Raw genomic sequence first — 9,135 nt, 5'->3', positions numbered from 1 at the left:
CGGCGGGGCGAGCAGCGAGCGGGGTGGCCACCGGGACGGCGACCAGGTGGGTCGGGTCGGGACTGGACGGGAAGGGGGTGCCCGGTGGCGGAGCCGCCGTTGCCGCCCGCTTTGGGCCCCGCAACCCCGGGAGGGTCGGCGGTGGGTTCGCCCCCGGGGGTTCCCCGGGGAGCGGGGCGGCGGGAGGACGGTGTCCCCGAGGTGCTGCCCCGAACGGGGAGTCCCCGAGGGGCCGGGGGTGGTTGGTTTTTTCGTTACCCGGGATGTGGAGGGGGGTCCGGGGGCTCCGTCTGAACTGGGGAGCGCAGCTCACGGCGTGTTCTCAAAGGGAAAAAGAAAAAAATTTTCGTCTGAACTGGGGAGCGCAGCTCACGGCGTGTTCTCAAAGGGAAAAAGAAAAAAAAATTAAAAAAAAGTCTTTTTGGGCTGTGTCTCTCTCCCAGACTGTGAAGTTGCGCTGGTTAAGCTGTGTCTTATTAAGAAAGCTCTGAAATTTTACCCAACCAATAAACTTAGAAGTAAACTTAAACCAAATGCTGGAACGTCGTGTAAATTTTCAGCACATCCTCAATGGTGGCTGTTTGCGGAGAATCCCGGGGTGGATGTGGGGAAAGAGCAGTCAAAGCCTTGCTTTTTTTTGTGTGTGTGTGTGTGTTAAACAAAGACTCCAAAGGCGCAGTTTGAACCTTGCTGTTAAAAAATAGTTCAGCATCTTTTCAAAATGTTTTCTTTTGACTGAAGGCAGTTCTGTTTCGCATTGTTACGTTTTCTTACAGGTAACGTTTTCTTTTTTTGGTTTCCAGTTTTGTTGGCATTTTGTACTTGTGGTTACATGAATCACATTGACTCTTTTCATGAGGATCCGTGGATGCACTTTACAGTTAGTCCGGGTGAAGCCCCCGAGTGGGAATTTCTCTCCCCCAGCCTGGAGGGAATGCCCGTGGTGGTGGTTACTGCACAGTGTGGGCTTGGGTACTGGGGTCTCTACACTTAGATTTGAATTGAATATGTTCACTCTTTCCCAGTTTTAAAAATCATAAATCTTTCCAGCGTGGAAATCCTCGTGCAGGAGCACAGGGAAGGCTGTCCTGGGCCAGGCCGAGGGTCCAGGGAACGCCGTATCCTCGTGAACTGAATGTGGGGAGATTTTTTTCACTTTTCTGACTCCTTTACCAAGCATTAGAAACCTGTGGCTCCTCTAGCTGCTATGAGGGTGTGATTGTCAAATATTCCTTTACCGTTAATTTTGGGGAAGTGTTGTCTTGTATATTTCACTAAATGTTTTTTCACTGAATTTTTAGAGTTGGAAGGGACCATAGGGATCATCTAGTCCAACAATGTATTTCCTTAAGAGTCTCTAAGGCTCAGATATTGAGGTATCTGCCTTTGGCGTGGGTAATAATTTTCAAAGGTGTTGAAGCTGCCTCATTTCCCTAATTTGCTTTGTCAAAATGTGGTTTAACTTCCTGACCGGCGTGCCATCAGCAGGAAAGGGGAAGTCTGACATTTCTCTTGTCTGACTTTTGTGCCATTTTCTTTCCTTTTCCCGGCGTGAAGCCCCTATGGTGCTCTTGTTTCTCTTGCTGGCTACTTCCTCAGGGTTGGGAGCCCGAGTTTAGTTCTTACCCAGCCAGGTCTGTAATTTCGTATCCTTTTAAGATTGGTGGCATGGCATAGGAGACAAAAATAGAGTCAACATAGTTGTGGGCACTAATTACAGTGGATGCTCTGCAGCCAGAGGTGTGTTTTGAAATGGGAACTCTTTATACCTGTGTGTAGGGAGTGGTGGGACAGAGTGGTCTTTGGAAAGAGAAGTCTTCCAGCGTTCACTGGTCAGCAGATCTCTGAGGGGTATGAGTTGGTTGATGTTCTCCTGGGTTTCGGAGCGGGTGGTTTTAAGATGGGGGTGAACCCTGAACTGATGGAGCCAGGGAAAGCTTCTCTGAGGGCAGGTCGCTGAAATTCACCCACTTTGGAAGGGCTTGGTTTGTTCACAGCCAGGACTCGCTCGCTCTATTGCTTGCTCTATGAGGTGAGATGCTTTCTGCTGCGTTCCTAATTGCAGCTGAGCTGCTGCAGTTACACGGCCTGCTGGTGTTTGAAATGCCAGCAGGAAAATGGAATAAATTTATTACTCTTAGTACTCAAGTGATTCCCACCCCCTCTCCCTGGAAAAGGACGTTGATGCTGATCACAGCAATGACACACAACATTTTCATGGTTTCCCACTTGGGTCCTCGTTCATGTCTGTGGGATTTTCCTTGTCCTTCACTTGCATGAGGTCATGTTTGAAGAGCCCCAGTCGCAGCAGCAGCCTCAGGAGAGAGACGTGAGTGTGAACCTTGTTGCCTCTGCCTCACCTTTTGTGTGAGAGAGTTTCCAGATCTTTATGGAGAAGGAAATTTACAGGAGGTATTTACGGGGAAACTGGGGACTGACTGGCTGGTGTGAATAAAAGCCAAACTTCTTACCTAGACAAACAGCTTCGTAATTTCTTGTAATTGCTCACGTAAGGAAACCTGGTGCTCGTTATTCAGTATCTTGGGTTGATATCCTCTGTTTTTGGGTTGTCCGTGCTGCCGTGGAGCACCCAGCTCGGTCTGGCGAGGAGGTGGTGCCAGTGACACTTGCAGTTTTGCTCAGCGTTTGATTCCATTAGAAAGAAGGAAAAAAAAAAAGAAAAATCAAAAAGGACAGTTTATAAGAAGAGACACCGGCTGCATCTGGAGTTGTTAGGAGGCAGAGAAACTTTTCCAGTATTCTTTAATCTTAGGTAACTACCAAGGGTTTAGGATCACTGTTAGGGGACAGGACGTTCAAGCTCGAGGGCTGAGTTTGCAGAGGGGTTTGGGTAGGACGGGGGGTCCCATGGCCGTGGAGCCCCCCCAGCTCTGCCTTCGTGGCCGTTCCTGGGTGGGAGGCAATGTCTCCCATGGGGGCTGCTGGAGTTTGTCCATCCAGAAGTGGTGGGTCTTTAGCTCCAGCTGGAAAGAAAAGCGCTCCGTTCTGCGGAGATGCAATTGCTGAGAAAAGTCTGGGGTCTTTGTTTCTTCTCTTCCTTCCGTTTTGCGCTGGTTTTTGCCAGGTGTGAAGTACAATTGTCAGCAGTTTACAGGGGGGGGGGAGTGTCAGTTTTCCGGTTGAAGAAAATATCAAGGGTCTGATTGTGAAAGGAAAGGGGAAACTGAAGAATGCCACATGGTTTCCACCTTCCTGTATTTCATCCGAGCAGAATTGCCTCTGCTGAGTGACTGGCTTTGTGTCTGTTGATATTTGCTAAATGGAGAACAGTTTTAACAGATGAATCTGCCCCTGCTCAGCAGGAACCCCCTGAGAGGACACTATTACCCCGGGAGGAATCAGAAAGACATGTCCATTAGGGCTAATGTTAATAAGTTATATTGTGTGTGATAAGTGTGATAAGTTAATCGTTAATGAAGAGTTATTTAGAAATGTGTTAGCACAGAATCCAAACAGCAGTAGAATAAAAATCCTGAAATTTATGTTCCGTTCTTAAAGCCAAAGAGAGACTGCACTATTTGGCCTGTGGTCATCTGACTGTTAACATTAACTCATATTGTTTATTTGGCTCTGAATTTATTACTGTAGATTGGCCTGGGCTCTCAAGTTGCAGAGTTCTTCTACAAAGTATTTCAAACTTCTCAAATACAAAAAAAAATATACTTAAATCAGCAACATGGATAAATAACAACACTAGACCCTTCTGGCCGGTGTCATCGCTGGAGGGAAGTTTGTTGATGTTTATGACCAACCTGCCCAGTGCCAGTTCTGTTCAGGAATATAAATTATGTTCCAGCACCAACTTGGTGGCTGTTGCCAAGGACATAATCTTTACTGCTTCCTAACTTAGTTTTGAATGTCTGAGCTGTCAGCTGGAGGGACGTGCTGTGTCTAACCTGGAGCTGGTAGCAGCCTCCAGCCTCATAAATCCAGTTGGTGGCAAAGCTGGTGCAGGTGATGGGCAGCTGGGGCTGTTCTCTCCACACACGAGGGGAAAAGGGACCTCTGAATAGCTCAAGGAAACACTCGGTGTTGTTGGAACGGCCACAGATGTGCTTCCCTAGTGCTTCCTTCAGCACATGTCACACTTGACCCTGCCGGTACCAAACACCAATAGGAGGCACGTCATTGTCCCCCGTGGCAGATTAAACTGCTTGGCCATTGTTGGGAGTCCAAGATTTTCCTCTCTCACCCTGTTTAACTGCCTGCTTGGATGTGCAGCCAAAGTAAACATGAGCTAATAAAAAAATGTAGAGATAACAGATACGGACTAGCTCTTGTGGACTCAATGGGCATGCTGCAGCACAGAGATGTGTGAGTTTGCCTCGCATCGTTCCTGCCTTAGTTTTAAAGCTCAGTTACCTGAAAGAGGTGGTACAGATCACAAACTTCCTTTCTGTTGTGATCGGGGAACTGTATTTATCTTACACTTTGAATAAGAGGGGGATCTGTTTGGCTGCTGAGGATCCAGGTCCTGCCTTGCAAGTTGTCACCCCCAAGCCCCCGTCTGGCACCTCTCTCCTGGAGCTGGGGGTGCCCTGGCTGTCCCTGGGGCTTTGCAGTGCTTCCCTGGGTGTCCCCACAATCCGTTTCCTGGTTGGCAATACACGTATTTTCAACTGACACTTTACTTTTTCATTTACTCAGTACACAGCTGTGAAGGCCACTGCTGTGAGATAACATTGAGCTCGGCGCTCCGTGGGGCTGTAAGGAGGTGAGATATCTACCTGGGCTATCAGGAGTGACTAAACGTAGGGTAAAGGAAGGAACGAGGTGGCCAGAGGATCAAAAATCTTTTTTGGGGGCTCCCTTTTGAGTCCTTGTGGAGTGACAAGGGCTGGTCCCTGTGAGGCAGCGCTGCTGGAGAGGTTCTCCAGGTGTTGGGATATAGAGTTCAAGTGCTCATGTGTTGCTCCTAGGGGCAATCACCATGTGTCTGGCAGTGGCTGACCCACCAAAATTCTCCTGCAAGGGCTTTCTTTGCTTTCCCCTTCCCAGAGCCTGGGCTGTGCCTTTGGCTCCAAGGGATCGTGGGGGCTCGTGTTCTCCGGCCGTTTCCCCAGCGGCGAGCGCCGGGCAAAAGGCTCCGGAGGCACTGAGGGCTGAGAGGGTGATACGGGATGAAAGGATTAAAGGCTGCTGGGCAGTAATTAGCATGAACGGTACAGACGAGTCCAGGGCCAGGAACAGTTTTCCCTCTTTCATCCCGAGCCAGTGGTGGCTCATGCTGACGGCGCACCTGGAAATGAGGTAACTGAATTCTCTGCCCACGTTGTTGGGATTAGCCGGGCTCGGCGTGTGTGTTTTCTCTGCTCCTGGGCAACCTTTGTTCTCCTGCAGCCAGGAGCCCGACTGATGAAATGAGACAGGGTGCTTCTCCCGTCCTGGGGAAGGACGCTCCCGAGCCACTTGTGGTGTGAATTTCCTGAGAAATGCCCTTTCCAGATGCAGGGATCGTGCTGCTGCCGTTGAAGCATGAGGCGGAAACGCTTCCAGTGCTGCCTGAACATGTTATTTAGGTCAATTGGGAGGAAGATGGCAACGTGAATCAGAAAAGGAGTTGGAAGAGGAGGAAAGTCATTAGACAGCGCCTTGACATCCCCTGCCAATGCAGGGTTTTCCTCTGCCAGCACAGAAGCAGAGTGAGAGATCACATTCGTTGTCTTCTGTGTGCTCCTGTAACTGCGAGCAGCTGGACTGGAAGTGAAGGAGACGACTGCAAACAAAAGCCTTGCCTTTATCACTCTGCATCAGTGTGCCTATTTCCTGGTGTATCTGAAAGAGAGGTAGAGCAAGGTCTCCTTGTCCCTCCAGAAAACAAGATACATCAGAATAATTGCTCCAGCTGCACACAGTTTGGGTGAAGGAGTCTCCAGAAGATGCTTTTGTAGAGACGCCATCGTCACATTTTTTGTGGCAGCTTCTCGCTGGTGGGGGGGCTGGCCAGAACCTCCAGGATGGTTTTGGCCAGAACCTCCAGGATGGTTTTCCTGGCAGGTAACGTGCCGGGGGCACGGGGTGAAGCCTGAGCCCTGGGCTGGAGGGATGGGAACCTTCTGAGAACATCCCACCGGGCAGGGCTTTGCCGAGCGCTCCCTTTCCCTTCCCAGAGGAAGGAGCCTGAACTCACCCATTGCTCTGTAGGGACCTGCAGGCTAAAACAAATTATTCTTACGCAGTAGAAAACATTGGGACCAACCTTAACTGATGAAGCAATTTGCCAGCTTTTAGCCTCAAGGTCCCCAGTCCCTTGGGGCTTTCCAGTGTAATGACTTGGGTCGGTTTCCCAGAAAGATTCTCTTGGATATGTGTTGTTGGCAAAACTCTGGCTTGTTACTGGCCGATTTATTTTTCCAACAGCCAACTCTTGTTAGCTTCGTTCTCACAGCATTGTTTTCTTTCTAGAAGAAGCTTTTGCTGGCTCTCCTGAAAATATCACATGGGAATTGCTTACTAGCTTAGATTTATTTTTTTTTGTTTTGACCCAAAGCTGCGCTTTGCTCTCCTCTGTAACACTGCCAACATCATTTCCAGTCTCTTTTAAGCATATGTTTTGCAATAATATCTAAACTCTTGGCTCCGAGTAACTGCCTTACAGAGAGATTAGTATCTTTTAACAAAGGAATTGAGAAGCAAATAGTGAGAACAAAAGCAGTATCTTGAGAGCCTGTAAGACTATCCTGACCTTTCCCAAAGGCCTCAGCCTAGACCTTGGTGTTTTCCTCGCAGATGGCAGAAATCAGGGTGGACTTCAGTTTTGCAAAGTCCTCTGCCCAGTTGCTGTGTTTGCTAGAAATGTGCTCTGCACGTTGCTGCCATCTGGGCTTGACTGTACTATTCTTATAATCTCCAGGGAGCCTTCTCCAGCAGAGCTCATCTCTGATGGAAGCCTGCTTTGGCTGACCTTGCAGTGAGACTAGGAGTAGCAGCGTGGATTTTTGAGATTTGACAGCAGAGTTCTTCTTTTAGGAAGAAAAGTGGTTTGGGAGAGGTTTTGTCCTGGCTGGGGGGAGGAAGGGACACCACGTGCCAGCGGTGTTCTCCAGGTGTCCAGCTGTGTAGGGTATTGAACAGATGAGCCAGGAGGTCAATATTAACATTTTCCAAACTTGAGGAGAAAGTGCTACAGGAACACAAAAGCCTTCAGAAAAAACCAGCTGAAAAATTGCCTTTGCTTTCGATGAGGGAATGAGATGTCAGGGTGGGAAGGAAGTTGTGTGGTGCGTTCAGGAAACCAGCAGCAGGGGTGGGAGTGTGCCCCAGATCTTCTGATACTGAAAAGCTCCTCCTTGGTTTACATCAGTCCGTGTCTGGGAGGTTGTGTCTGATCTGCAGAAATAAAGATTGATGGTTAGGGAGCTGGCATCTTTGGAACTGAAATACCTCTCCTAATTAGCACGTTGCTCAATTCGGGTTGCAGGTGAGTTGAGTTCCAATTGCTCCATGCATTTCTATGTGTTTGTTGCTCATTAATACATATGACTAACGTATAAATGCACAGATTTCAGCATCTCCCTAGGACTGAATAGCACCAGGGTTAAATGTATTTGCTTTTATTAAGGCTTTGGCTAGAGAGTTTTGTGGCAGAAGAGCAGAAGTGTGTCTAGCTGATCTCTGGTGAATGTCAGATGGCACTACCTGCACTTACATTTCTATCCTCATTGATTCTCCTTTTTACTGCAGTGGTATCGTGGATCTGGAGGTTGCAAATTTCAATTAAATTTGTGCAAAACGGCCTCGGGGCAGTTTCTGCTTGGGAATCTTTGTTGTTGTCCTTGTAAATGTAAAACCTGATGCACCAGACTAAAATAATGCAATCAGAACGGATCTTCTAGAAATCTTTTTCTAATCCCTCTGAATTGTGGTTCTTAAGATTTGTCTTCAAATGTCTTCTGTCACACGGGCAGAACGAGGGCTCCAGATGGAGTGAATAACTGCTCTTGGCAGCAGGATTTACAGCAGCAGTGGCTGAGTTTTGGATCCTGTATGTTCTGACCTGCCCGAGCCGCGGGTCGGAGCAGTCACTGCCCATGTCTGTGGTGTCCCAGAGAGTTTCCTGCATTGCTTTTTAAAGATTTATGTAAGTAGGGACAAAAAATAGATCAGAAGACTCGCGTAACACCATGGAGATGATTTCCTGATGTTCTGTGCTGTGTAGCCACCTTTTCCTCCAAGCCCTTTCCATCTCTCCTCCTGTCCCAAGGGTTTTACCTTTGTTTGGGGGATGAGCCTGGGGCTGGTTTCTGCTCATCCTTCAGTGGGTTGGGGTGTGTTGAACCTGGAGCTGACTGACAAGTGTCTGCTTAGGGGGAGCCGGGTCTGGGGGTCCCAACAGGAGGTAGAATCTTCACCAGAATCTGGATGAACATTCTGCTTTTCAGAGGGACTGAGCTGGCTTGTCTGAAATCAAAAGGAGGGATGGGTGCTCAGCATCCCTGGAAGGAGAGGCCGGGATACAGGCTGCTGAGACAAAACCAAGGCAAAACAAAATCAAAACCTCTCCCATCTCAGCTCTGAGGCTGTGACTGCTCTGGCTCAGAGCAGCATTTCGGGTGGGGAGGGGTAAATCCAGCCCGAGTGGCCATTCCCATGGGCTGTGTTGTCCTTGGGGAGCAGGAGTCTGGAGTATGGACACTGCGCATCTCACAACGTGGGCTCAGGGACCTGTGTCACTCCTAAATCACTGCTCTGCCCTGGTGACACCTTCGAGATGAATTGCTGAGCACCCAACCTGCAGCACCCGTTTGTCTTCTCCCAGTCCATCCTCTCTGAAAAGCCTCTCTCTTTCCTCGGCCTCTTGCCCTCTCCAGCTGGGAGGCTGGAGCTCACTTGAGGCTACTTTTGGTTCAAACTCCCAGGAGAGTTTGTGTGTTGGTGCCAGAGGCTCCTCTCCACCTCTGTCCCGGGGCCTTGTCCCTTTGTCCCCAGGCGTCGGGGGCTCCTGCCTCCCTCAGCCTCCTGGTTCAGCCGCTCTTGAGAAATCCTAGTGGAGAGTTAGACCTGGCAGATGGAGGCTGTTACCTCATTCCACAAAAATGCTTTGTTATTGAGAAAATGGAAACTGTCTGAGGTTTGGGAGCTGAATAGAGTCATTGGTGTCTGTTTTAACCGCAG

General features: G+C 49.0%; 1 protein-coding gene across 1 annotated transcript in view; it reads left to right on the top strand.

Moving 5' to 3' along the window:
* Window positions 1-6: 6 nt before the first annotated feature.
* The window catches only part of FHL3 (four and a half LIM domains 3), a 30,699-nt gene continuing 21,570 nt past the window's right edge, over window positions 7-9,135 (top strand). Inside the window, exon 1 of the mRNA XM_014946551.1 lies at window positions 7-46. The gene's annotated coding sequence lies outside the window, so the exon portion shown is untranslated. The remainder of the gene's footprint in view (window positions 47-9,135) is intronic.

The sequence above is a fragment of the Calidris pugnax genome, unplaced genomic scaffold (genome assembly GCF_001431845.1).
Source record: "Calidris pugnax isolate Ruff unplaced genomic scaffold, ASM143184v1 scaffold113, whole genome shotgun sequence".
NCBI lineage: Eukaryota > Metazoa > Chordata > Aves > Charadriiformes > Scolopacidae > Calidris > Calidris pugnax.
The sequence above is the reverse complement of the archived record's forward strand: the minus strand, read 5'-3'. Positions and strand labels throughout refer to the sequence as shown.